Consider the following 6517-nt stretch of genomic DNA (forward strand, 5'->3'; position numbering starts at 1 on the left):
AAATAGTATCTTATGAAGCTACTTAATTTCTTCTACCAATTCCATAACTAGTCTCTCCAAAGGTCCTTTGTCAAAACTTTTTTATTGTCTGTACCATCCAGTAGCACTTGTCCAGAGCTGTTTTAGATTTCTAGTTAGCTACTTCTGGCTGCCTTTCACATAGTATATGCTGAAAAGTATTTAGTGGAAATTTGTAATGTTTATGAGATATTCTAATTATAGCACAGAGTTATCCCATGAATGAAGTGATAATCTGTTACCTTAGTATATAAACTAGAATTCTTACAGATCTGGCTTTTTCACTTTCCTTTAGAGTTCAAAGTATTCTTTTTCTCTTTCATATACTCTGCAAGGGATACCTAAGTTAAAAGTAAAACAAATTTTTTTTAAAAGAAGACCCACCATGGAGATGTCAGAATGTCAGATCCTTTGCCTATTTTTTAATCAGGTTATTTGGGGTTTTTTATTTGTTTGTTTGTTTTTGCTATTGAGTTGAACAAGTTCCTTATATATTTTTGGATATTAACATCTTCTTACTATGGTTTGCAAATATTTTCTCCCATTCTGTAGATAGCCTTTTCATTCTGTTAATTATTTTCTTTACAATGCGGAAACTTTTTTGTTCGATGTAGTCCCATTTTTTTATTTTTACTTTTGTTGCCTGTGCTATCGGTGTCAATTCCAAAAGATCATTACCAAGACTAAGGGAAACTTTTCCCCTATGTTCCCCACTCCCCCAGGAGTTTTACAGTGTCAGGTCTTACACTTAATTCTTTAATCCATTTTGAATTGATATTTGTGTGTGCTGTAAGACAAGGATCCAATTTCATTCTTTTGCATGGAATATTCAGCTTTTCACCACTGTTTCTTGAAAAGAGCATCCTTTCTCCATTGCATATTTTTGGAAACTGTTGAAAATTAGTGGACTGTATATATGTGGGTTTATTTCTGGGCTTTCTATTCTATTCCATTGGATCTATATGTTTGTTTTTATGCCAATGCCATGTGGTTTTGATCACTATAGATATGTAATATATTTTGAGATAAGGAAATGTGATGTCTCCAACTTCATTCTTTTTGTTTAAGTCTGCTTTATCTATTTGGGGTCTTTTGTCATTCCATAGAGATTATAGGATTCCTTTTTTGATTTTTGTGAGAAGTGCTATTGAAATTTTGATGGCATTGAATATGTAGATTGCTTTGGGAAGAATGGACATTTTAATAATATTAATTCTTCTATGAACACAGGATATCTTTCCATTATATTAGGCACATTGATTATGAAATACTTGCAAGTAATAGGAAAGAGAAAAGAAAATCCTCCAAAAATAGTGGACATTTATACAGGGGCATATATGTGTAGCACATGCCTTGTGGGACAGCTTCTCACAGAGTGCTCAAAGTAGCATGCAAATCAGCTACCAAATTTAGACCCAAGCCACCCTTGCCACAGTTTATGATTTGCCCCAGCAACCTCACTTCTAATAACCTAAAAGTATTTTTACAAGTACACAAAGAAAAACATAACACAGATGTCATGTGAATCACCCCATCCTTTGAGATTTTAATTGTATCAGAACTGTGTCCTGCACTCCTCTCAATACCTTTGGGAGCTATAATGGGATGATAGGAAAGCATAGATGTTTCCTAGTTTTCTCTGGTTCCGAGATCTTGCTTCCACGGAATTAATTCTGTCATGTGCAAACTGCCCCTGTTCCATATGTCATCCTGCATAGAAACAAAGCCCTCTCTTTCTGGGATTCCTATAAAAGCATCATTCACTCAAGGTCTTTGTGCAGATAGGCCACTTCATGAAAAGTTTAGAGTGAAAGAGAAATTTTATATTACTATGTTGCTCAACTGTCTTCTTCTAAAGATATTCTTCAGACTTGCAATAGGTTTTCTGTTGCATTGAGGAGCATTTTCTTCTCCTAATCCTGACATATATCTCCATCCCCTTTTTAGAAAATTATATCCTTTGTTCATAAGAATGTTCTCATTTTCCTCTACCAGGCTGTCTACAGGATACCACATTCTCCAGCAGTACATTCGCTCTGGACTGAGTTAATCAATTATTACCTTCTTTAGCTACATAAACACCAAGAGTAAACTTTAAAATTGCCTCTTCCAAGTACATAAGTTTTGAAACAATCTAAAAGTCTATCAAAAAGAGAATAGCTAAATAAATTATAGTAGATTCATGTAATAGAATTTTATATTGCTGTTAAGAAGAATAAGATAGTTCCTTATGAATTGATACTAAAGTATGTTGTTATTATGAAGTGATAGGTTTTAAATTAAAAAAAGAAAGTTATATAAAATACACAAGGTATTGTGCCACTTTTTGGTAAAAATGCCTATATTTGTACATTCATAAAAAAGAGATATTTGTCTCTATGGCAGAAGGAAAACATTCACTATTAATTGTATTATTTTAATGATCATAATTAGTATTTTTAAACTATTCTTATGGTGCAAACACCAGAGAATCTCAAAACATGTCTATCGAACTTCAAGAAAGATATAATTCTTTTATTATTGGCTTGTTTGCAAACAAAAAAATAATGGAAAAATCTTGTTTGTTAAGAGGAATTTTTTCCTGTCTATATTTGCTATTTTATTTCATTTTCTCATTTAGAAATTATTTGTTCATATTCTTGTTCATCTATTGGAACATTCAAAACTGGTGAGACAGAGATCAGTATTGGTTTATATATCCCAATTTGAGTTGATGATCAGCACATGACATGTGTGGCCTCAGAACTGCCTTGGCGTGGCTGAGCAATCTTAGCCTATTGTGTAACAGTTGTTTAGCTCTCTCACTGGACAAAGTTGAACACAGTTTTGTTCACTATTAGCAGCCACTCTGAGGGTGCTGAGCAGAGAAACAGAGAGTAACTGGGTTGGTGTCATTATTGCGCTGATGGATTGACCTACTCTGAAGCCTTCCCTACTCTGTATTTCCAGATATAGGATGCAGTAAATTCCTTTTATTATTTAAGCCATTTGAGTTGATTTTTCTGTTAGTTGCGATTGAAGACATCCTCTTATATTTTTATTAAGTAAATAATCAGAAATGTAGACAGAGTTATGCACAATAATCAGAAATGTTTTATAATAATGAAATGTTTTATAATAATGAAAAAATATAAATGATCAAGATACTGAATACTAGGGAAATAGGCACAGAGATTAAAGCTCAATACTATGATAGAACAGGGGTCCCCACTCCCCATGCCATAGCCCAGTACTAGTCTGCGGGCTATTAGGAACTAGGCTGCACAGCAGGAAATAAATGGCAGGCAAGCAAGAGAAGCTTCATCTGTATTTGTAGCCACTCCCCAGCACTAGCATCACCTCTTCAGCTCCACCTCAGATCATCAGGCATTAGAGTCTCATGGGAGCACTGGTCCCTGGTGCCAAAAAGGTTGGGGACCACTGAATCAGATAGAATATTATGTAGCTATTCATGTTGATGTTATGAAGTAGTTTTCAATTGACAATCCAGCTCCTATCTTTCTCTTTGGCTTTGGTTAACACACTCAAGTGTTCTCTGTTCATATTTCACTATCTCATATATTTACTTTGCCTCATGCAGCTTTCTCTGACTAGAATGCCTCTAAATTTTTCCAACTTGTAGTTCTATTCTACTTCCTCTTTAAAATTCAGCCCAGGCACACCTCCTCCAGGAAGCCTTCCCATGACCCTTTCTTCCTTGCTCTCAGATTGATACTAGCCTCTTCTCTATGAACTCACAATTTCTGTGGTCATTGTTTCTCTAACTGATAGTGTTTTAACTATCTGATTGTGTGTCTTCCTTCACTGTGAAACTGTGAGCCTTCAAAGACAGAGACTAACTGGTTCTAATTTGGCTGTGTATCCCTAATGCCCAGCCAAAGCCTAGCATTGCTTAAATGCTCGTTAAATATTTTTCAGATTGTGTGGGTGGATGGCTAGATGAATAAATGAATGAATCTTAACCATAGATATAGCAAGAATGTAAGATGGTTAACTTCTAATTTTTGTAATGATTTTTGGTATTTTTACAGAAATGTGTTTAAAAAGCAGTTGGTAATTTATGTGGAAATTAAATCCAGACCATATTTTAAAATATAATCATCCATCTTTTAAACTTTCTTTGTAAAAATTTATTAAGCAAAATTCATTACTAAATATTTATAATTTAGATAGTTGAAGACAAACCCCATACTGTTATTCTCTCATGAAAAATTAAATTGACTTACTCTTTTGATTAATTTTGAAAGCTTTAGTTTAAGGTTATAGAAGTCTGACAGAAAAATTGAAGCCATGATTGATTTACATGACACACTTTTAATGAAAAATACTGTAAAACATTGCAAAAGCTCTCTGACATCTTCAAAGATGAACTCAGATGAGAAATGCCGGGTTTGCAGGGCAGGGTAAGGTCCCTATAACTAACCTTCACCTCAGACCCACCCTTTCTGAAGACACTGGTTGGGAAGTATGCTGCTCCTTTTCTAACTGGTACCTAACTGGTACCATAGCAGAGAGACCAGGCATCACTTCCTTATCATAAAACAATCTTAATGCTAATCTTTATAAAACAACAGAGAGAATATAAAATACATTCTAAACCTGTACATTACATATTAAAGGTACAAGGCTGGCAGAATCCCTTTTCTGTAACATTCCTTGAGAACAATTATATTTGTCATTTTTGTAACCATACTGCCAGAAGAGTTGATAGTACACAGTAGACATTCCTAGGAATTGCTGAATGAATCAAATGTTAATGGCGGTTATATCTATACTTACCTATGTAAAATCTAAACTCACAGAAGAGTTACATTGAAGAGAACTAATATTTTCTGAGTGCCTATAGAGTTTGATACTTAAGTTACTCAAAAAATCTTCCTGCATTCCATGGTGGTGTCAATGAGTGATTTGAGTATGGGGATCATCTTTAACTTCTCTATAACTAATTTTCATCACTTCAAATAAATTTAAATGAGAACAGTGTGCCAATTCTCCAAATGCAGCTTCAAGACGAATCCCTTCACTCCTTATCAACAAGACTTCCATCTCCAAGTCCCTCTTAGAAAGATGGTCTGTAGCCACCACCATAGATATTATCTTTATTTTATAGGTGATGAAGGATTTAATAAACCACTCAAGAGTATGGTCAGTGAGAGGTAGAGCCCATAAGAGAATAGTTGTCTGGTCCTTGCTGGAATTTTATAAAAGAAAGAGTCTACACAAGGAGAAAGAGATGCCTGCCAATAAATCTGAAACAGTGACCACTTAATATTGATATTTATTAAAATAGATTGTTTTTCTGTTTAGTTTTAATTATGTTCTTACTAAAGCAGGCTAATATACTTAATATGTAACCAAATGCTATAAATATAGCTCACTGACAGATGTTTAATTCATATTGTCTCTCCAGAAGCAAGGTTTTATTTTTTTCCTTTGTTGAAGGTCATTTATTATTTTATTTATGTGTGTATTTAATATCTTTAGTGAAGTATAATCTACATACCATAAAATATACCTATTTTAAGTGTACAATTCAATGATTTTTAGTAAATTGACAGAATTGTGCAACCATCACCATGATCCAGTTTTAAAACATTTTTATTGTTTAAAAAGATCTTTCATCAGCAGTCATTTCCTGTTCCCACTCAGCCACAGCAGCAAATTTTAAGGAGAAAAAACTTCTTTTCTTAAAAACAATTCTACTCTCCCCAATTATCTACTCTTTTAATAGGTCAAGAGTCCAAGGGACTAAAATTAACAAATCAACACAAAAATTCACCTCAAGCCAAATCAGATTATGAAAATCAATGCCCTCTCCAGATTTATTTATTTGTTTGTTTGTTTTGCATAAAACTGGCACTGTCTAGGTCTAAAGTGTGTTGTAAGTAAGATCTAAGAAGTGGAATCAGTAAGTTATATAGGCCGCTTCTCTTTATCTCTAACTAAAACTCAATAAAAATGCATTTAAAATATTTATTTAAGCACATAATTGAAATACATAAAGTTTTTAATGAACACAAATTCACTTTTAAACATTTTCAAACTCATTAATTTTCATTAAAAAAAATTTATTTTGAATAGACAGTTTTTCCCACAACTTCCCAATTTTCACAAAATATATAATTTTTTCAGCTAAAAGTTAAAATTTAAAGCAAAAACATCTCATTATAAAGTCATTGAGAACAAGGACCAATTTCCCTATACAACCAGGACACCACAGGTAAATAAAAGGTGGCCTTTTTAAAAGTAGGCTAAGGATCTATTTAGAAGAGACACCTGCCTTATTAATCTGTTGGCCTTGCAGAAGAGGTTACTTCTTAGTGACCACATAGACTTCTAAGTTATTAATTGACTACCTGGAAAAAAGTAATGAAAACATAAGGAGTGGGTGATAAGACTAATGTCAGGAACTCTTATATCTCTCCTACCCGCTTACAGGTGCTCTAAATGATTTCAATAGTAAAATCTTTCATGGAAAAAAAATCATCAGATCACTATA

The sequence above is a fragment of the Pteropus medius genome, unplaced genomic scaffold (genome assembly GCF_902729225.1).
Source record: "Pteropus medius unplaced genomic scaffold, Ma_sr-lr_union100, whole genome shotgun sequence".
Lineage (NCBI taxonomy): Eukaryota > Metazoa > Chordata > Mammalia > Chiroptera > Pteropodidae > Pteropus > Pteropus medius.